The 22,709-nt window shown below is 42.9% G+C and overlaps 1 protein-coding gene and 1 long non-coding RNA gene across 8 annotated transcripts in view; one reads left to right on the forward strand and one right to left on the reverse strand.

The window, feature by feature from the left end:
* Positions 1-331: 331 nt before the first annotated feature.
* LOC141584603 (uncharacterized) lies at positions 332-8,741 on the reverse strand. Its single transcript, XR_012517752.1, has 2 exons — positions 8,463-8,741; positions 332-7,850 (listed from the first exon to the last, which is right to left on the reverse strand). It is a non-coding gene; the product is annotated as an uncharacterized LOC141584603 (long non-coding RNA).
* A 123-nt stretch (positions 8,742-8,864) lies between these two features.
* ACVR1 (activin A receptor type 1) overlaps positions 8,865-22,709 on the forward strand; it is a 144,850-nt gene continuing 131,005 nt past the window's right edge. For 2 of the 7 annotated variants that reach the window (XM_039470012.2, XM_039470016.2), the window contains exon 1: positions 8,874-9,403. The gene's annotated coding sequence lies outside the window, so the exon portion shown is untranslated. Of the gene's footprint in view, positions 9,458-9,651; positions 10,333-22,709 lie in introns of those variants that run through there. The other 5 variants (XM_039470014.2, XM_039470015.2, XM_039470017.2 and 2 more) reach the window with 5 other exon arrangements.

Here is a 22,709-nt window from a genome sequence, read left to right on the forward strand (position 1 = left end):
TCACCATGTTGACCAGGATGGTCTCGATCTCTTGACCTCGTGATCCACCCGCCTCGGCCTCCCAAAGTGCTGGGATTACAGGCTTGAGCCACCGCGCCCGGCCAACCTACCATCTGTTTTAAGACAAAGAGAATACATGCGTACTTTCATGTGTCTAGAACATTTAAGGATACATGGAAGCTGGCATTATTGAGAGGGAAATGAGTACTTGGGAAACAATGGTGGTTCTGGAATTTACTTTTCACTATATAATATATCCTTTTGTGGGTTCCATGGTGTAATGGTTAGTACTGTGGACTCTGAATCCAATATATCCTTTTGTACTTGTGTCTTTTCCTTTTTTTTTTTTTTTGAGATAGGGTCTCACTCTGTTGCCAAGGCTAGAGTACATTGATACAATCTTGGCTTACTGCAGTCTTGACCTCCAGGACTCAAGCAATCCTCCCACCTCAGCCTCCCAAGTAGCTGGGACTACAGGCCTGTACCACTGCACTTGGCTAAATTTTGTATTTTTTGTAGATACGGGATTTTGCCATGTTGCCCAAGTGCTGGGCTCAAGCAATCCTCCCACCTCGGCCTCCCAAAGTGCTGAGATTACAGGCATCTGCCACTGCGTCTGGCATATTTGCATATTTTCTTTCTTTCTCTCTATCTCTCTCTCTTTTGAGATAGCATCTTGCTTTGTCACCCAGGCTGGAGTGCAATGGTGCAATCTTGGCTCACTGCAACCTCCACCTCCTCCTAGGTTCAAACAATTCTGCCTCAGCCTCCCAAGTAGCTGGGATTACAAGTGCCCACCATCACATCCAGCTAATTTTTTGTAGAGATGGGGTTTCGCCATGTTGGCCAGGCTGGTTTTGAACTCCTAACCTCAGGTGATCCACCCGCCTCGGTCTCCCAAAATGCTGGGATTATAGGCACGAGCCACCAAGCCTAGCCTTTCTTTTCTTTTCTTTCTTTTTTTTTTTTTTTAACAGTTAATTATTAGGAAAAACATGATTAACAAAGACATGGATGTATTGGGTATAGTGACAAGTGATGTAAAGCAAATTTGTCAATCGTTTCCTTGCTTCAACCCTTTTAATCACTTCCCTTGCTGGTGATTTGTGAAACTATATAATTTGGCCAGGGCACCTCATCCTCCTCCATGGCCATTTGACCACATACTTCACTCTAGTAACACTGGCCTTTTGTAAGTCCCTAGATATCTGAAGCTCTTCTTCCTCAAAAATGTCAAATGCAGTATCAGCAACTTCGAACAATTAACTTCCTAGGAATTCCAACTTAGCTTGAGGAATTTCAAAATGCAGAGACCTCCAAGGTGCAACCCATTCCCTCACTCTACACCTGAGGAAAAACTAGGCTCTGAAATCTGAAGTTACTTGCCTAGGGTCACACAGCTAGTTCTCCGCTACATATATGTAATTAACCTTAGCAGTTGCTCTCTGGAGTTTCACTGAACAAAAGTAGGTTAATAAAAAGGAAGCCTTTGGATTTTAGATACTGGTAGAATGGGGCTACATTCGGATTGAGAAAATTAATCTGATTTCTTTTCTTTTTTTTTTTTTTTTTTTTTGAGACGGAGTTTCGCTCTTGTTACCCAGGCTGGAGTGCAATGGCGCGATCTCGGCTCACCGCAACCTCCGCCTCCTGGGCTCAGGCAATTCTCCTGCCTCAGCCTCCTGAGTAGCTGGGATTACAGGCACGCGCCACCATGCCCAGCTAGTTTTTTGTATTTTTAGTAGAGACGGGGTTTCACCATGTTGACCAGGATGGTCTCGATCTCTCGACCTTGTGATCCACCCGCCTCGGCCTCCCAAAGTGCTGGGATTACAGGCTTGAGCCACCGCGCCCGGCCTAATCTGATTTCTTATCCATGAAAACATCTTCATGATGCCAGTGTTCAGAGAAGCATCAGGAAAAAGAATGCTTCCTAAAACTGAAAAGCCACGGTAGTGCTGGATTCTACCAAGAGCCACACAGTTGTATTTGAAATGCATTTGTCTAATTTGGGGAAGAAATTAATTTGATCTTCCGGCCATGGGACTAGCTTTTAAAATCCACATCTCAACAATGTAGCTAAATTAACAGTAGTTAAGTAAATTAGAAACTCAAGGAGCTTCAGAATGTGAGCAAGACCATGGACAGTCCTGATGGGCCTCTATCCCTTGAGGCTGCAAAGTTGTCGCAAAGAGCCTGAGATGCAGGCAAACGAGGCAGATCAAAGCTCCACTTTAAGTTCTCTGAAAAAAATTTCTTCTGAAGGAGATGGACCTACTAGCAGAGAACAAAAACGTCAAATTTGAATTCTATTTTCAATATACCTCACCTCCCATTTCACAAATAAAAATTCATATGTATTCCTCACCAGTTAGGTCTTGTCCTATGACTGTCAGACCCTTAAAAAAAACGTGCATTTCTATTTTTATAATGTTTATTCCTGCTTATAAAAGTAGTATGTTATAGAAAAATTGGAACACATAGATGGTAAAGAAGAAAATAAAAGTCAGTTATAATTCATATAAGTATTACACATCCCTGGAATAGTTCCTTTTAGTCTTTTTTTCTTTGTGTATACATTTGATGGATGAATGTGTTTATAAGGGTTACGGGATTGGAATATTACCTTTGTGTTTTATTTTTTTTCAACTTAAGCTTTACTGTTGGAATTTCAGAAGTTATTAGATGGTAATTATTCATTTACACAAATTTTTGTGCAATTAATTATTTTCATAGCATAAATTTCTGAAATGGGATTAAAATGTCAAAGAATATAAATATTTTATATATATCACCTAATTATCTTCCAGAAATTGTTTTCTAGTTTCACTCTCCATAGTAACTATGTCCTTTATAAAGTGAATCTTACCAAAAGACTATGCTTAATTGCTGACAAAATTGTGTGAAATAATATTAAATATTATATCTCAGCTTTTGTTTTTATGTATTATCTTTTCTTCGAATTTTAGAGGGTAAACTTTTTTCCGAAATCTCGTATGTAATAATTTAAATTTTCCTTGTCTAGTCATATTTGCTTAACGCTCTATTAGATGGAACATTTTATTTGAAGGAGTTTTTTTTTTTTATAATTAAAGATTTTAACCCTTTGAATATGTGTTGAAAATAGTATTGCTTCTTGTTTTATTACTTATTTTTACCTTCGTTTGTTTGATTGTTCCCTAAAAACTTTTAGGGAACATTATGGACAAAAGTCAAAATGTCAGGGAAATTTTTTTCTGTAGTCAAGCCAATCAACCTTTATTTCTGTTGTGACTTTTATTTTATTTTAAGACAGAGTCTCACTTTGTTGCCCAGGCTGGAGTGCAGTGGCGCGATCTCCATTCACTGAAACCTCCCTCCGCCAGATACATGCGATTTTCCTGCCTCAGCCTCCCAAGTAGCTGGGACTACAGGCGTGCACCACTACTGCCTAATTTTTTTGTATTTTCAGTAGAGACAGGTTTTCACTGGATGGTCTAGATCTCCTGACCTCATGATGCACCCACGTCGGCCTCCCAAAGTGCTGGATTACAGACGTGAGCCACGACGCCCAATTTCTTCCGTGGCTTTTATTTAGAAAGTTCTTTCCCCATATAAAGATAAATATTTACCAATATTTGCTTTAATTTTATGATTAAATATATATATATATATATTTACTTTTTATTCCTTTTAGAAATATTTTCAGGAATGGTTTGAGGGGAGGCACTAACAATTTTTTTCCAAGTATCTCAATATTGTTTAATAAATAATTGGCATGATTTTGTAATGGCTCTTAGTCACACTGTTGGCCCATAGTCACACAGTGGTTTGTATGTAGCCTGCTATGCCAGGGGTGACTGCAGTGACATCCCATTTCAACTACAGGCAGCTTGAGGACTCTGTGTGTAACTCTCACAGTTCCCTGAATATGGTAGATGGCCAGTGAACTCTTGTATAAAATGCACAATTAATGAGTCATTGATACACCTGGGAAAGTTTAACTTGGAAGATAAACAAATGTCTGTCCTGACTGGTTTAAATGTTTACCTTTTGGGAACAAGGGTGCCGAGCCAGACAGGACTTTTAGTGATCCTTTCCACTTATGATTTTATCTTCTACCCCCTACTATTTTGATTGAGTTGCTTAGATCTTTAGAATATAATATTGGTTTCTTAGGGCCTCAGGATTAGGACTAAATTTCAGATCTCAAGGCCTTTTTAATTCATTACTCTCCAAGAACAGTTATGATGCAGCTGGGCTAGTATTTCTCACACTTGAGTGATACACGTAGCTTTAAAATGTAGGTACCTTTTAAAAAACATTAGTATGAACCTTGAGTAAAGCCTTATTTTTATTAAAACATCATTTAAATAAGGTGCATGTCCTTTTAGGTACATAGCAAAAAAGGCAGGGGTCCTGATTGCCTGGTAGACACTCATATGATCCACAATATACACAATATTAACTTAATATATTGTTTTACAAACATTGTGATTGAAGCAAAAGCACAAATTTCAAGAATTCATCGAGAACTTGGAGACCGCCCTCCCCAAGGAGTGTATGTCATTATTCTTATTCTAACAAAACAGACATTGGAGAATTATCTTACCATATACCACATTCAACCCTCAACCTTTGCCATTTTTCTAGGCTGTGTGGACGTCTACCCAGTCTTCAATGCTTAATTTAAATGTGAACAATCACTAACCTAGATATAAACTCATCTGCATATACTGTAACCATTATGCAACTATGAAACTAAAGCTAAATATAAACAAAACGATAAAACCAACACTTCAAATAACCTTATTTAATGAGATGGACGATACTGTTTGCTGACAAAAATGTCTGTTCATATCACAAATATGGTTTTTTTTTTTTGGTTCTACATGCCTATTACTTAGTGAATGGACTTATCTGAATTTGTTTGTTCCTTCCTTCCACTGTTAATCTTTATTTTTTTTTAAGAAAGCTTTATTAGTAGAACAGCACATTAATCCAACAGGATTTTCATGAATCACCACCAACTCTCAAATATCCCACCAATATTCTGAAGAATTTGCTTCTAGAAGTTGATAACTGAGCTGAATTTTGCTTTATAGATTTTAAGAAAACTTGTTTTTTTTTTTTTTTTTTGAGACAGAGTCTTGCTCTGTCGCCTAGGTTGGAGTGCAGTGGCATGATGTTGGTTCACTGCAACCTCTGCCTCCTGGGTTCAAGCCATTCTCCTGCCCCAGCCTCCTGAGTAGCTGGGATCACTGGCACATGCCACCATGCCTGGATAATTTTTGTATTTTTAGTAGGGACAGGGCTTCCCCACATTGGCCAGGCTGGTCTTGAACTCCTGTCCTCAAGTTATCCACCCGCCTTGGCCTCCCAAAATGCTGGGATTACAGGCATGAGCCACTGTACCCGGTGAAGAAAACATGTTCTTTTTTCCCATTATGAAATAAAACCTCTCTCTGAAACCAAAAAGAAATGGTTCTAAGATGAAAGAAAAGTACTCAATGTGGTTAACTATGTTAATTTTTTAAAATTATGACTTATATACTTATTGTATCACAATCTGAGTCCAGAGAGGATCTGATTATTGTTTGTAAGTCTAAAAGCTTAACAGACTGTAACAGAGAAGCTGTCTGCAAAATTTTATAAAACAAATTCCAATTTTATAGAAAAATATCATACAGGACTCTTAGGTTGCTCAAGACCCTGTTTCCTAAGAGTTTTTGAAAGCTGTTGACTTTTAGAAATGAACATGTTGATCTGGGCGTAAAGAAGGAGGATATGTAGAAAACAGAAGAGATGCCAATTCACAATGCAGCAGGCAATTAATTAGCAAGAGTCGTGCTCCTTGAAACATACGATTGAAGAGATCTGAAAATCTTAGAATAACAGAAGATACCTTCCAAGTAACTTTACTGGTGTGATTTTCCACCAGAGTTCAATCAATGGATTAGATCTTAGAGTAAGGTTGTGGTTCTCAACAGGAGGTAGTTTTGTACCCCCTCCCAGGAGATATTTGGCACTGTCTGGAGACATTTTTGGTTGTCACATCTGTGGGGGGAGGGTGTCCTGGCAGTTAGTGAGGAGAGGTCAAGGACGCTGCCAAACATCTTATAATGCACAGGACAGCACTCACAACAATTACCCAGTGCAAATGTCAATAGTGCCAATCTTGGACACCCGTATTAAGGTGTCCAAGCCAAAGTACTGAATCCTGTGTGCACAGGGCTTGTGTGGAGGCTCCTCCACAGGATACAGCCTAGTGGAGGAGCCTCTTGCTTTACACACACACACACACACACACACACACACACACACACACTCTCTTTATGTTAAAAGGTAACAAGTGCTGTTACAGTTGCCAACAGTACAGTCCCAACCAACCCAAAGGTAGCTGTTGGGTCAGGGTTTCTGCACTATAGTCCCATCTGGGTCATGAGAAATATGTTACAGGACCCCAACACTTACCGAAAGGTAGCCGCCGAGTCAGTGTTTCTGCACTATAGTCCCTTCTGTGGTCACCAGAAATATGTTATAGGGCAGGGGCCCCGATCCAGACCCCAAGAGAGGGTTCTTGGATCTCACGCAAGAAAGAATTGAGGGCGAGTCCGCAGTGCAAAGGAAAAGCAAGTTTATTAAGAAAGTAAGGTGATGAAAGGACAAAGGACAGCTACTCCATCGACAGAGTAGGACATTCCCAAAAGTAAGACAAGGAACAAATCCACCTTAGGTGCAACACTTGTTTATATGGGGAGTTGTGCTCTGCTACCAGAGTTTGTGATAAAGAATTAATTTGCTTAACTAATTTAAATATTTTGCAAGAATCCATATTATTATCTTTAAAGCAAAATTACAAACACCTTCGGTTTCCAGTTATGGGGATATATGGACACTTCCATGTCTGGGTTTGTTGGGTAAACACGATTAATTTGTTCCCATACTGTAAACATCCAGAGGCTAGGAATGCTTAACGTTCTGAGAACGCAGTCCAGCAAGTCTCAGCCTCATTTTCCTAGCCCTCATTCAAAATGGAGTCGCTCTGGTTTGAATGCCTCTGACAGTACCACCCAGAATTCTCCCAGTCTCCTGGCACACAAGTGAGTCACAGGAGGATTGAGTTAGAGGGCTTTCACTGAGCCAGCCATACAATAAGACCACTATTGAAGGAACTGCTTAAGGAACAAGTAATAGGAACTGTTCAAAGCATAACAGGATTCATTAATTCATTTATTTACCTATTCAGCAAAACTTTATTGAACGCTCCCATGAACCCTTCTGCTAGGCATAGTGATACATGGTGAATACAACCAGACCTGGTCCCTGCCCTCTTGGAGCTTACAGCCTAGGAGGGAACTCTAAAGGTTACCAAGAAGGGGCCAGTTTGTACAATGAGGACTCCATGAATGTACATGATTGAGCTTGACAAGCTTTCACGTTTGTAATCTCATTTGAACTGCACAACCGCCTCAGGAGACAACCTTTATTCCCTTTTTAGGTTAAAAATGTGCCCAAGGTCAAAACAGTTTGTAAGTGGCAGAGCTGACCAAGTGACAGTGAGGGCCCTGTTAGAGCATTCTATAGAGCAGGGATACACATAGGTGCTATTGCCTTGATTTGTATTGAACTTGCCTCTCCTAATTCTCACCGATCATATAGGGACATAGCTCTTCTCCTTATGAAAAAAATGCCCCCACCTACTTCATCCTTTTCCTTACAGTTGGGGATTCTAGTTGTTTCACGTACATTCGCCTTGTGTTTCTAATTAGATTGTAAACTCTCAACCTGCAGGGACCAGATCTTCCATTTCCTTTGCAACCTTTTGCAGTACTGCAGTCACCCAATAAATGCCCTCTGTATGAATGAACCTGTAGAGATAAAAATACTTTATGGCATTCCCATTTATAGGTTTCATGTTTTTATTTTGCTCTGTGATAGGCCTGTACATCGTAAGCTTCTAGAGGGCAGAGAAAATGGCTTGGTGCTTTCCTTTACACTCAGCAGGAACCACGCAAAATTTGATCCTTGCATGCCTTTTTGATGCTCTGGGTAGTATTAGCACGCTGGGGTGTTTTTGTGTATCTACGGACCGAGGTTGTCAGCCTCTCTGCGGCGAATGTTGCTGCCTTTCTACTGTAAGCTCCCATGGCGCCTAGGACAGGGCTAAATCACCGCAGAAGCTCCTCCATGCTTATTTCTAGTACTAAGGAAGCCAACTGCGAAAATGGCAAGCTCTTGCATAACCCTAGACCTCGAAAGGAAATGAGCAAAGTGGAAGGTGGAAGAGGATTTGAAGGCAGGTCAGAGATGGCCTGGATGAGAATGCCGAGGCTTCTCTCTGAGAATCCAGCTCAAGTCTGACCAGCAGGGCTCGAGTAAGTGGCCGCCCGCAGTCCCTGGTCCCCGGAGGCAGCCCGCCCGCTCGCCCGCCGGCCCCGCGCGCCCCCGGGAGCTGTCCAGACGGCCCCGCCCGCGCCTACCTGGGCACTCACTCGTGCCGCCGCGCGGCCTCTTCTCCTCCCACCCTGGCCACGGGAGCCCGGCTCCGGCCTGCCTCGCCGCTTGCGAGCAACCCCGCGGGCGGCGCGCTCGCAGCTTCCCCCCGGCGGCCAGAGCGACCGGCCAGACAGCGCCAGGCGCGCCGGGGGCGGCGCGGTCAGGCTCGGCGGGGCTCGGCGGGCTCGCCCTCGGCCGGGCGCCTGCAGGGGGCGCGGGGACGGCCCCGCCCCGCCGCCTCCCCTCTCCCTCCCGGCTCCCTGGATCCGCGCCGGGAGGAAATGATGTGTTGCTGCCTGGTTAATCACAGCTCCAGACACTCATTGGCCGAGCGCTCCGCAGCCACTTCCTCCTCCTCCTCCTCCCGCTCCTCCCGCTCCGGCTCCTGCTCTTTGCAGCCGCCGCCGCCGCCGCCGCAGCCTCCCCCTCGGCGCTGGGGGAACTTTTCTACTCTCTGTGACCGTCTCCCCCACCGCTCCCGGGGGCAAGCCCCCGCCCGCCTGCCCGCCCCGCCCGCAGCGGTGCTCCCAGCCCGAGCCTCTGCGCCTTGGGAAGTTTATTCCGCCCGCCCTCCTCCCCTTCCTCCTCCTCTTCACCCCGCCTCCCCGCCCTCCCCCGGCTCTTTCCCCGGGTGGCTGCCGCTGCCGCCGCTGCCGCTGCCAGCCTGCTCCTCGGCCAGCCGCGCCGGCCCCAGCGCTGGGAAGCCCCCGGCCCCACGCACCGCTCCGCCGCAGCCGCCGCAGCCGCCGCCGCTCGGGGCCGGCCCTCTTCCCCCAGCCCCCGGCCCCGCAGAGTTCCGGGCTCCCTCGCCGGCTGCACCGCCCCGCCCCGCCCCGCGCCGCGCCGCGCCGCGGCGACCTGCAGCGCCCGGCTGCCTCGCACTCCGCCTCCCCCGGCTCAGCCCCCGGCCGCGGCGGGACCCGAGGTGAGCGCAGGTCGCCGGCCGCGCCTGCTGGAGCCGGGCGGACCGAGGGAGGAGGTAGCCTAGCCGGAGAAGAGGCAGGGATCGGGGGTGGCTGGGTGGGCGTCTGCGGTGCCTCCCCCTCGCTTTCATTCCTTTCTCCCCCAAGCTTGATCCCCTCTCCGTGGGGGAAGCAGCCGCGGAACAAAACTGTCTTGCTTTGGGCCTGAACTGCTGGTGGGGTAAGGGATTGGGAGCAGAGGCGTGGAGCGGGGGTCTCAGGTTTGCGCTGGGGTGTGTGCGTGTGTGTGTGCGCGTGTGGTGTGTGTGTGTGTGTTGTGAACTCCTTCAGGGTGTGCGACTCTGACTTGTAAATCGATCTGGCCGCGGGGCCACGGGGCTCACCTTCCTAGCTGAGCTTGATAGAGAGTAAGGAGATAGATAGGCGAATCTCCCCCACCCTCAAAATATCCGTCTCTTCCAAGAGGAATTTTCTGCTGGAGAGACAGCCAATAAACTCTGCTCAACTCCCTCCCTCCCTCGCTTCTTCCTAGCTGCAGTTTCAAAAAGCTTCAAAGCCAGGAATGTGGGATTCATCTTCCGATCCCCAGAAGGCAAATGTGGTTACAGATGTTGCACGGTACTTTGCCAAGTTTAAAACCCTTCCTTCAACACTGTAACCAAAACAGTGAGGCTAGAACCTCGGGCGCTCTAAGAAGAGATGTGGGCCTCTGGGGCCGCTGGATTCAGTAACTTCCGTCGGGTTCTAAACCGGCTCAGCTCTGTCCAGTTTGTGCCAGATAGTCTTCCATCCCCTCCCCACCCCTCCTTTCCCCTGGAGATTTGAACGCTGCTTGCATGGGAGAGAAGCTACTTACGTTCCACTTAGTAGCAGAAGAAAAGTCTTGGTTAAAAAGTTGTCATGAATTTGGCTTCTGGAGAGAGGCAGCAAGGTAAATACAATGGACTTGTCAATTTTGTTGGGCTTTTCTTTCTTTTTTGAGGGGTGTATGATAAGAGTTAGATGGTGGGCAAAAGGGCCGGTTCCATACATGTTTGTACATATTTTTGAAAAGCGGCCCATGAATTGAGACTTAACCCAGTGGTTTTAAAGAATCCTGTCCCGGAGATGCAGATTGCTCTGACAGCCCAAGGGAAGGCGGTGGCAAAAAATAGACACCACCTCCCTTTTCCCCAAAAAAATTCTTCCTGGAAAGGTGGTGTTAAGAAATTTCAGAGATGGGCTGATCCAAGTGGCGGGCCTTAAATGGAAACACTATAGTATGTCCTGGCACTTGTCTCTGGAGGTGGGTTGCTGGCCAGGGGCCCAGGCTTGGGCAGCCATCAGACACTAGACTTGTGCTGACCTCAGACTTCGGCCTCGCCATGCAGCTTTATAGTGTGCAGACCGCTTAAGTTTGAAATAATGGTTCTCATCCACTCCACTGTTGGGGACGGTGGGGTCAGGAGGTTATTTTATGCCTGGATGGGACTTGGATCACTTGTTTTATGATTTGCTTGTTTTTGTTTTCTGTCTTGGAATTTTACAAAATGGAATTCTTTTGAAGCTGAAATGTAGGCTTTCAGTTGATGTACCTGCCTGTTGGATAATAGTATTTCTACTATTACCCTTCATGCAGGTACTCACAGGTGGTGAGTGATACAGAGATAAATTCTAGATAGGTGACAAAGACCAAGGATTGATATGGTTGTGGATTGGGTTCACACCCTCCCTTTTCAGCTGTGTTGTTGAGTTTTACTTGAAATGGAGAGGATGGTTTTAAATAAAACTTGATTTAGGCAGTAGTCTTACAACTTTTGTACCTTAGAAGAGAGTGATCATTTGAATCCAAGTAAGTTTCTTGTTATCTCTAAGTAATTTTAAGGAATATTAAGGATAGAGTAAAGTTGCCGTATTCAGGAATGTAATGTATTAATTTCAGAAGTGAGGAACTTAATTTGATTAATAGCATTGTAATGAATTTTTTTCAAAGCAGTGGTTTACTAGATTTTCTTCATGTGTCTAAGGAAGGTTTAACAGAGATTGAGTCAGGAGATAGAGGTTATGCCTCTATCTTGCCCTAGTTTGGACTGAACTAGTCCTGTAATGGTCATGATCGGCTTCTAGGTAATTTTCAGGCTTGGATTGAGTAGTCCAGTCTTCTCGGGGAGGGGGGAACAGGACAGAAATGGATTTGAAAAATGATCCTGCTCTTCAAGGTCATGAGGTGTAGAAGGAATCAATGCTGGGACTGGGAGCTGTCGTCTGTGGCTTGTTCTGCTCTTGGATCCCTGCATCTTGATTTATTTTTGTGTGAAGAGATCTCATGCCCAACTCAGTAGGAACTCTGGAGAAGCAAACCACTGATGGTGGCAAAACTCTTTGCTATGTTTGGGTTACTTTAATGACAGGATAGTTTAGGGGTGCTGGATATGTGCCAGGCACTGTGCTCAGCTCTTTCTTTACATGTACTTTTTCGTGACATTTCCACAAACACCGGATGTCTTCTTATTATTTTACCCTTCTACAGTAAGAAATTGAGGCTTGGCAAATTTCAATGGTGAAGTGGGGATTTGAATCAGGGATCTGTAGAACTTCAGAACTCATGTTCTTGGTGACTTTTGCCAGTGATTGTCAAACTTCATTCACTCACATACTGTCTTCCTGAGTTTACCATGGCTGAGTCCCCCTTTATTAATGTTTTTCTTTAAAGCAAGATCCACTTAAATAAAAGAACCTAAAGACATCATTTTTGTTTGTTTGTTTGTTTGTTTGTTTGTTGTTTTGTTTTTTTTTTTTTTTTTTTTTTTTTTTTTTTTTTTTGACACGGAGTTTCGCTCTTGTTGCCCAGGCTGGAGTGCAATGGCGCGATCTCGGCTCACCGCAACCTCCGCCTCCTGGGTTCAGGCAATTCTCCTGCCTCAGCCTCCTGAGTAGCTGGGATTACAGGCACACGCCACCATGCCCAGCTGATTTTTAGTATTTTTAGTAGAGACGGGGTTTCACCATGTTGACCAGGATGGTCTCGATCTCTTGACCTTGTGATCCACCCGCCTCGGCCTCCCAAAGTGCTGGGATTACAGGCTTGAGCCACCGCGCCCAGCAAGACATCATTTTTAAAGAGGAAACTATGTATTACTTCCATATTTGGAAAGCCAACTCAACTTGTTAGGAATAGGAGGTAGTCTTAAATATGCATTTATACTTGCATCGAAACCCTGAGTTCAGAATAATGATTATGTGGAGTGTGTGTATGTTGCAGAGACCTGTAATAAAAATGGAGGAGGTAGGTTGATGGTGCAGTATTGGTGATGTTCTGGTTTTTGGATTGGGTGATGGGTTCATAGGTGCTGATTTTATTTTTAGACTTTATTACCTACATACACGATACATACTTTTTTTGTGTGAAATGGTAAAGAAAATTAAACACATAACCATTAACATAATGATTACTTAGGGACTATTTTATTGCACTGTGTTGACTGTAGACTTAGTTTGGTGCCTTGTATGCAGTAGGCACACAAGAACTATTGGCTGATCGACAAGACCCCAGGAAATCATTGTAAAGCAAGCTTATTGTTTGTTATATTTGAATAAGGTTGAGGTATGTCCCCCTCACTTCTCTCATTTTCAATAATGCAACTAAGTGGCCTGGGCAGCAGTGAGGTTTCACCTGGCTGCAGTTATAGGAGACCCAGGCTGGGCTGAAGCTGGCACTTTTCAGCATCACCTTGTCTTAGATACCTAGCACTTGGGATGGGGCAAAGAATGCTGTTGTGAAGTGTTAAGACTCTTTCCTTTTTACCCAGTAGTAAGGTGTGACCATTCAGAGCTGGAAGCTGTATTTAAGTTTAAAGGAGGGCTTGGCTGAAATGTTAACAACATTAAACTGGTGAGGCTGGGAAATAAAGCCATCAGAAATTTTAATTGGAATCCACAGAATCTCCTGTGTTATTTTCCCAAGCAAGCACTGGGCACTGTGGCTTTATTCCTGGAAATGAGGATTTGGAATTGGGTTTCCTGGTACAGAATGCCTTCTTTGATCTTTTGGAGTGAAAACTTTGTGTTTCTTTCTGTGGCCAATTCCAGCTCTTAGAAGAACCAAATGGAAGATTTACCTCTTCGTTTTTAGCATTTGGCCATAGACTGCTCTTGCTTGCCATGTTAAGTTTAAGAATCAGAAGTTCCAAACTAGGATTTGTCTATTGGAAGGACATTCAAATGAAAGACTCCTTCTGAAAGAGCCTCATCAATTTGGTGTGGTTGGCATATCACAGCCTTTGGTTCAGATGGGAGGTAGTTTTGCTTGAACTCACTCTCTCAAAATTAACTGCTAAGAGATTTGACGGCTTCTTTTTCTGAGTTAACACAAATACACCCTCTGCCCCTAATATTCAAACTGACTGCACATTTGAATAATATTCCTGTGCTCTTCTAGGCAGTTCTGGAAATGTGGGATTGTTTATATGTATAAAGAGTCTTATGTGATCCATGAGAGCCTTGTTTTCCAGAGCCACTGCTATTGAGTTGTTTGATTTTTGGGTTTCACACTCTGACCAACATTCCACTTTGCCCACTGGAGTTGCTTCATTGTTGACTCTGGGTATTTGGCCTTTATTTCTGTGACTGGGAAAGTAACTTTGAATTTCAATCTTCCTGATTTTGTGGAGGTTTGTGCAGTAGGTGAAGGTTGATTTGAAGAGGGGGAGGGGGTGGGACCACATTTAGCATACATGTCCTGAGGGATCTCCCAAGGTCAGTTCTCATTTATCTTGAGTCCAAACCTTGGCTGTTCTGGTCTCTGCAGTGGCCCCCACCCCATCCTTTTTGGGGGAGCCAAAATTCTTCAAGGCTTAGAGTAATCTCATTGCAAGCAAGAATGCTTTCTGGATTTTGCCGTTTTGCTTTTTGACAGTCTCCTAGGTTGTATCATCCCCATTTCTTATTCGGGGATGTGATTGATCTCTTTGAGGGCAAAGGCTTCAAGTTGTTCATTCCTCCATTGATTCTTTCTACACAAGTCATTCCCCTTCAGCAATTAAATACCTTACAGATTCTCTCCCTGGGCTCCTTGAGGGTAGGGTTGGTCCTATTCATCTTCTGTGTAACTTTTGCACCTAACACAATGCCTGGCCTAGACCACACGTGAATAAATAGTTTTTTAATTGCCGAGAGAATGAATGGATGATTTCATGTTAAGGGAGGAAAGGGACTCAGTCCTCTAGGGAATTAGACAAATCTTGGACAAGATGATACCAGTCACTGTAAGGATGAGTTTGGAAAGTGGCGACAAAAGACACTACATAGAAGGAACTGCTTTCGTTACCTCTTCTTAGAACTTAATGTTGTAACCCATGCTTAGTCAATGCTGCAAACATTTATTGTGTTTGTTTCAGCATATGTTTCTTTCTTTGTTTTTATGTTTAAGGGTGATGCTTCCATTTTTGGGAAGATTATCTCACTAATTTTTTTATATCCCGCAGTTAGGACCCAAACACTCAGTGAATTGATTACTTGACTCCGACTTTTTCCTGTTGTATATGTTTCCAAACACTTGATAGTGAAAATATAGTGGTGGGCAGTGCTTATGTGAGAGGGGGAAGAATGTGGATGACCTCTTTGGAAAATGGATGGACTCCAAAGTAAACTCCTCTTTTGATAGGTTTTAAGGGCTGTGAATACTTGATGGCTGTGTGTTTTTGCCCATCTATGAAAACCAAGATTGGCTATTAACATCACCATGCCATTGAAAAGTAAGATTTCTCTGGTTTGGGGGATTCTTTTTTAGTCAGTTATGGAAGAATATTGATAGACACTCCAAAAATGTAATCTTGACCTTGAGAAATGTGCAGAGGGGAGAACAAAGGTGGGGTGACCTTGGACAAAGTTGGATGTTGGAAGTGGGATGATACTTGGAGTTGGGAAAATGGGTACTGAGGAAGATGTGCAATAAGAAGAACTTGAGAAAAAGCATTCTGGAATAGAATGAATGGGGTTGAGGTGATGTTTTAAACCAAGTTGCAGAACTTCCACTATTGCAGCTATTGATGAGTGTTGGCTATGCTTGGGGTGAAAATAACATGTGCTTGATTTACTCCTGTGATTAGTAGGTTTATGCATATAAGCAAACATGACCATAAAGGCTGGAGCTTAGGGATGAATATCACTTGTCTTGATGTCATTTCTATCTTACACAAGACAGAAATATGCATAGGAGGGAAAGTGTAGGTGGTTGTCTAGAGCGACACTTACCTTCCTTTTCAGGAGTAAGGAAGATGGTAAGGGACACATGTGCCCCATGCTATTTTTCATACAGTTTTCATATGCTTATTTTGAACTTGAAGAACCCGAGTTGTTATGAACAATAGATGGCAAGAACAAATACCTTACAGGGATGGCCTTGTAAAAAACAGAAAAGCTCAGTCAGCAGAGATTACTTTATATAAACATAAATGTTCTATTTCAGTATTTTTAAAACGTTTTAACACTCAACAGTACATTTTATGTCATAACCTGGTACACAAACACACATGCACATGTGTTAAAGTGAATTACAAATGTACAAAAATATGCTTTTAAATTAATATTCCATTTTTATTAAAAAAATTCTAGTCTTTATTCTAAACTGATTTTACAACTTGCTAATGGGTCCTGAAAAGCAGACAGAAAAAAACTGTTCTAGGTATTGTGGAAATTAGGCTTAATTTGTGTATTGAGTAGTTGCTAGTCTGGATGGGGCTGCTGCTTTTCTTTTTGTGTGGACTTCTGTCTTTCTATAGAAAGTTCATACCCCTATGCCCCTCTCCCTTGCCAGATTATTTTCTCTGTGTAAGGGTCTTTACATATTTCCAAATAGGATTAAAGTGAGTAATACGTGATTTGGACCCGTTCCAAGTGTGCATCATCGTCATCATCTTGATCCCAGTCAGCATCAAAGGTGGGGCTGATTCCTTTAGAATGGTGGCAGGAGCCACTTAACTCCCTGTTTATTTAGATTATACTTGAGGATGTTGACTTTCAGGAATAAGGGGAAGCTCAGGTTACACACACCCGAAGGATGAGAGGGAGGTGAGGAAGATGACCCCCATATATTGTTCAGAAATAGAGAATGAAAGCAAATGGTTAGTAGGGACAGCTCTTTGCATTCAAAGACATAGCTTAATGGTTGTCATAGTCCTTATCATTAAAATCTTGCTTTCCTGTTCCTTCATCTTTTCCCCTCCTCGTTGTCCCTTATATATTGAGCATTTATCGAGTCTTCCTGTAGGTAAGGCTGGGCATGGAAGGCTCAGTTTATATCAAGTTAATATTAAGGTGCACTTGAGTAAGGGAGTGAATAATTGCACATCTAAGTATTCACCGCAGAACTTTTTTTTTTTTTTTTTTTTTTTTTGAGACGGAGTTTCGCTCTTGTTACCCAGGCTGGAGTGCAATGGCCCGATCTCGGCTCACCGCAACCTCCGCCTCCTGGGTTCAGGCAATTCTCCTGCCTCAGCCTCCTGAGTAGCTGGGATTACAGGCACGCACTACCATGCCCAGCTAATTTTTTGTATTTTTAGTAGAGACGGGGTTTCACCATGTTGACCAGGATGGTCTCGATCTCTCGACCTTGTGATCCACCCGCCTCGGCCTCCCAAAGTGCTGGGATTACAGGCTTGAGCCACCGCACCCGGCCTGTCACCGCAGAACTTTGACTGTCTTGGTCACAAGATGTAGAGGGATAAGGATCAACCAACAGCTTTAAGGAAGTGGCTGTTCGGCTGGCCTCTGAAAAAGGTACCAGTTGGATGCTATCATTTTGAGAAGTAACTATGTGTGTATAGGTTGTAGAATAGGCGACATTCCAAAAAGAGGGAATGGGGCAAGTAAATATAAGGTGGTTTTTATTTAGAGGCCAAGTTGTAGAAAAGATAGTTGCACAATTTTTTTTTTTTTTTTTTTTTTGAAACTGTCTCACACTGTTGCCTGGACTGGAGTGCAGTGGAGCAATCTTGGCTCACTGCAACCTCCACCTCCTGAGTTCAAGCTATTCTCCTGCCTCAGCCTCCTGAGTAGCTGGCATTATAGGTGCCTGTCACCACGCCCACCAATTTTTTTTTTTTTTTTGTATTTTTAGTACAGACAAGTTATCACTGTGTTGGCCAGGCTGGTCTCGAACTCCTGACGTTGTGATTCACCCACCTCAGCTTCCCAAAGTACTGGGATTACAGGCGTGCTCATAATCCCATCGTGCCCCTCAGTTGCGAGTATTTTTAATCAGTAGTCTCAGACTCTGTGTCCTGGGATGCAGCATCTCAGGATGGCATGCAAAACCTTAGACAACCGAAAAGAACAGCACGTTCATAGTTACAAATGCTTTGTGGGCCAGGCACGGTGGCTCACACCTGTATTCCCAGCACTTTGGGAGGCCAAGGTGGATGGTTTACTTGAGGTCAGAAGTTTGAGAACAGCCTGCCCAACATGATGAAACCTTGTCTCTACTGAAAATACAAAAAATTAGCTGGATGTGTTGGCGCGGGCCTGTAGTCCCAGCTACTTGGAAGACTGAGGCAGGAGAATCTCTTGGACCCGGGAGGCAGAGGTTGCAGTGAGCTGAGATCGTGCCACTGCACTCCAGCCTGGGCGACGAGAGCGAAACTCCATCTCAAAAGCAACTCGACTCTATAGAGCACATCAAGGTGAGCACCATAGGCGCAAACTTAGAAAGGGAAATTTGGAGGCACATTATGGTTTACTTTGAATGCCAGGCTGAAAGTTGAGATAAGGTATGAAAGCAGGTATTGGTCTAGCCCCTTAACGGCCATCATCTCATTTAATGCTCACTCATACTCCATGAAGTACCTACTCTTATTATGCCCATTTTATAGAAGGAGTAACTGAGACCTAGACTGATGATATAAATGTGTAAGCTTGCATATCTGAACTTGAACTCAGGCTGTATATTCCCACATCACCATCAGTGCACCAGAACAGAGGCTGAAAACTGGTGTTCTCTGAGCTGTGTACACCTCAGTGTTCTGTCCTGTTTGATACTGTATTTAAACAGTTTTAAAAATCTTGGTTGCTAACATGTAAAAATGGGAGACATTTTCATTAAAAAAAAAAAAAAATCAGGCTGAGCGCGGTGGCTCACGCCTGTAATCCCCGCACTTTGGGAGGCTAAGGTGGGCAGATCACCTGAGGTCTGGAGTTTGAGACCAGCCTCACCAACATGGAGAAACCCCATCTCTACTAAAAATACAAAAATTAGCTGGGTATGATGGCGCACGCCTGTAATCCCAGCTATTCAGGAGGTTGAGGCAGGAGAATTGCTCGAACCCGGGAAGTGGAGGTTACAATGAGCTAAGATCACAACATTTTACTCCAGACTGGGCAACGTGAACAAAACTCCATCTCAGAAAAAAAAAAAAAAATCATAATGTCCAGCTGCTCCTGCAGCACTGAAATCTCTGGCAGCCCCAGGGCCATATTCCTTACTGCAAGAAATTGCCAGATCTTCTTTTGGCCATGTCTGTCGGAGGGGGACATGTGTACTATGCCTGCTACTGTCTCAGTTCATTCTGTTTTCTCCCAGACACCGAGGCTCAGTGTTAGTTGCTGTTTATTGTTCTTGCACTGGCAGGTTTGTTTGCTTGTTTCAAACTCCTGGCCTGCTTCATTCCTGTAGGCTAACTGGATTGACCCTATAGGTGTATGAGTTTGAGGCCCTGGCACTTAGCCTTCTGTTAGCCAAGGATGATTAGTTTTGTGGTGGGGTGGGATGCCCAGAAGCTACGAAGAAATGAGAATAGATGGAACCAGGGTTTTGGCCTTGGGCTGGAGAAGCCATAAGGCTTGGTGAATAAATTACTTTTGGGATGAGAGGGAGAGTAGGGGTTGGGCAAACATATTTGACTTTTGAAAGCTGGATGACTGGGAGAATGTGTTGATCTTAAAGGGAATGGAAAGTTGCCAAGAGGACCTGGCTTGGGATGGGTTGTGGTATAGGGTTTGAGATTCTGGTAGAGCAAGAACCTGGAAGAATCCTTACTTGAGCCGTGTGAGAAGCTGGGAATATGGTACTGGAACTCTGGAGATTAGGGTTTGGGGCTTTGGCTTTGTTTTGGCTATTGGATCTGTACTGGTGATTCGTGAGAGGATGAGAATGCCCTGGGGAGAGCTTCCTTTTGGAAATGGGAAGAAGTGGGTTGAGTCTGAATGATAAAATGAACCAGCTACAAACAGTTCAAAGTCTCTTACTGACTTTTTGGGGTCAAGTGCCTTATTTTGCAAATAATCAAATGTTTATCCGAATAAAGGAGTAAAGTAACAGTCTTGAACTTTTGAACATGGGAACTGATAAAACATCTGCTCATAGAATCAAAGGCAGATATGCTGTTTGATGGGTGACACCTGTAACTTACGTCTGTGCCTATTTCACTGAGCCTTATTAAGGTAAAACTGATTCGAACAGTGACCTTTTCTTGGTATTATAGATGGTACAAAATGTGAAAAACAAGTTGCTAGAGCCCTGAGGTGGGGAAAAAAAATGCCAGAGGAAAATGCTCTCTGCTTGAGATTTATCCTTGCTTTTAACCAGTTTAGAATGGAATGTCCTTTTCAAATTCAGAGGAGCGTTTTTTTTTTTTTTCCTCCCTTGGCTGGTTTGCTTAGGATTTCCTCCAACTCATTGTTTCTTAATCAGCTAGGTCCACCTCGGCTCCTTTCTCTTCTGCTTGGTTCCCTTTTGATCCCTAAAGGTCTTATTGTTTTAGGACATTCTAAGCACAAGTGGGGTGAATCTATCTCAGATGTGGGTGTTGTACGTGGAAGTCTACCAGAAGGGCATTTCTTTTGTTTTCATAGAGAGACTTGTCTCCTTTTGGGGCCATACAACCTGACATTATTGTTTTAATTCAAATTGGTGTTTTTATTGTTAGTTCATGTATCACTTTATTATCACTACATGTGCACAGTAATATGAGTTCCTATACATTTTTTCCTAGAAATAATTTTATTACATTATTTTATGTTTTTGATACTATTTATATTATGACATGAATATGTGTGCACAATACAAGATTTGAAGTACAGGAAGGGTATACAGTGAACCATCTTAATTCAGGGACTTTCCATAGAGTTTAGTATTACCTGAGGTTTCAGGCGTCCACTGTGGTTCTTGAAATATATTCCCATGTCTATAGACATCAATCATTCTGTCTGTCTGTCTGTCTATCTATCTTATCTATCTATTCTGTTCTATTCTATTCTATTCTTTCTTTCTCTGTCTCCTGTGTATCTGGAGATAAGTACCAAGGATTGGGCTTGCTGAATCAAGGAATATTTGCATTTTAAATTTCAGTATAGGTTGTGCCATGAATTGGGTTTTTGCTTTGTATTTGTGAAGCAATGTGTTATGGTGATAATGAGAGGACTATCCATAGGACTCAAATGCTAGTCTGTTCTCTGATGTAAACCAATTGTGTGGCCCAAGAAAGTCGTTTTCGTAACCTTTGTCTTTGTGGTGCTTTCCTTTCTTCATTGTTAAGAAGAACGCAGACTTAGGTATTTCTAAAGTTTAGCAATTGGTTGATTCTCTCAGTCTCTCTCTGTTGGCCCTTCAGTAAATGGAGCTTTATGGTTTTTTTTTTCTGTGTAAGTTTGAGTCTGTAAAGAACTCTGGGCTTTGGAAGCCTTGCTAACCACAGCTTTACTTTGATTGTTTTAAAGCACTATGTCTTGTGTGTGCTTTATGTTAAAAGCAGAACTTATATGGCTGATTACCTTTAAAAAAAAAAAAAATACAACGAGTGGTAAGTAGGCATTTAGTGACCAGGAAACTCATATAGTCAGCTTTTTATTATTGATCAAGAATAGAGGCAATGGATTTTTAGACTTAAGGAAAAATTGTATTTTTATAATAGCTGTAAAAAAAGCAGTAGGGCTATGATAGACAGTTTTTAAGAAACAGCAAAATTTTATTTATGACTTTGGAACAGACCATACATAAGAGGTAGCTTTGATCTTTTGAATTGATCTTTCGAACTTTTGATATTTTGCAATATGAAGGTAAAATAGGAATTTTTGGAAATTTTGAGGTATTTAGCCAGTATTGTTTAAAAAGATGATTAGATTTCCTGGTGATTATCAAACTAGATTTATTTAAAAACTGAAACCCAAGTGAACAAAATTTAATGGGAATTGGCCGAGTGTGGTGGCTTACACCTATAATCACGGCACTTTGGGAGGCCAAGGTGAGAGGCTTATTTGAGTGCAGGAATTTCAGATTAACGTGGGCAACATAGTAAGACCTTTTGCTGCAAACATTTTTTTTTTTTTTTTTTTTTAAATTAATGAGGTCTGATGGTTCGTGCCTGTAGTGGCAGCTACTCTGGAGGCTGAGGTGGGAGGATTACTTGGGCCAGGAGGTCACGGCTACAGTGAACTGTGATTGTGCCACTGCATCCCATACAGCCTGAGTGACAAAGAGAGACCCCAGTCTCAAAAAAAAATTAATATAGATTTATGTTTATTTCCCATACCGCATTTTTCCTTTAGAATTTGCTCCTGCAACATTAAGCAATGTATTTGGATTCCAACTTAAAAGACTCGAAATTTTGGTTGTTAATATAAATGCATTTCTTCTGGAAAATTCTGAGACTTGTTTTAGAAAAACCACTTACTAAATCTCTTTATTTCTTTCTTATTTTTTCTTGAGATGAGAGTCTCCTTCTGTCACCAGGCTGGATTGCAGTGGCACAATTTTGGCTCACTGCAACCTCTGCCTCCTGGATTCAAGTGATTATCGTGCCTCAGCCTCTTAAGTAGCTGGTATTACAGGCCCACACCACCACACCCAGCTAAGTTTTGTATTTTTAGTAGAGACAGGGTTCCACCATGTTGACCAGGCTGTTCTAGAACTCCTGACCTCGAGATCCGCTCGCCTTGGCCTCTGAAAGTGCAGGGATTACAGGCGTGAGCCTCTGCGCCTGGCCCTCAATCTCTTTAAGTATACAAATGTGTTCAGCTAGGTGTAGAGTAGCCAAAGAAAAAAGGAAACAATTTAAATGTTTACACAAAATATTACATGAAAAAAGCAGGACCGTAAAAACATAGTATACTTCCCTTCCTATAAATTTTGTACAGTTCCATAGTATAGTTCCATAAACATAAAACATAGTATACTTTCAGATTTGTAGTTAACATATATATAGATGTAGAGAAAAAAAGATTGGTAGGAAATAATCTGAAATCTTAGCAGTTATCTCTGTGCTGCGGGTCATGCATAATTTTGAAGAGACAATCTTTAAATACAAACGAGTGAAGTAAATATTGAAGATTATGTCACCT

This window comes from Saimiri boliviensis, chromosome 5 (genome assembly GCF_048565385.1).
Source record: "Saimiri boliviensis isolate mSaiBol1 chromosome 5, mSaiBol1.pri, whole genome shotgun sequence".
NCBI classification, from domain to species: Eukaryota; Metazoa; Chordata; class Mammalia; order Primates; family Cebidae; genus Saimiri; species Saimiri boliviensis.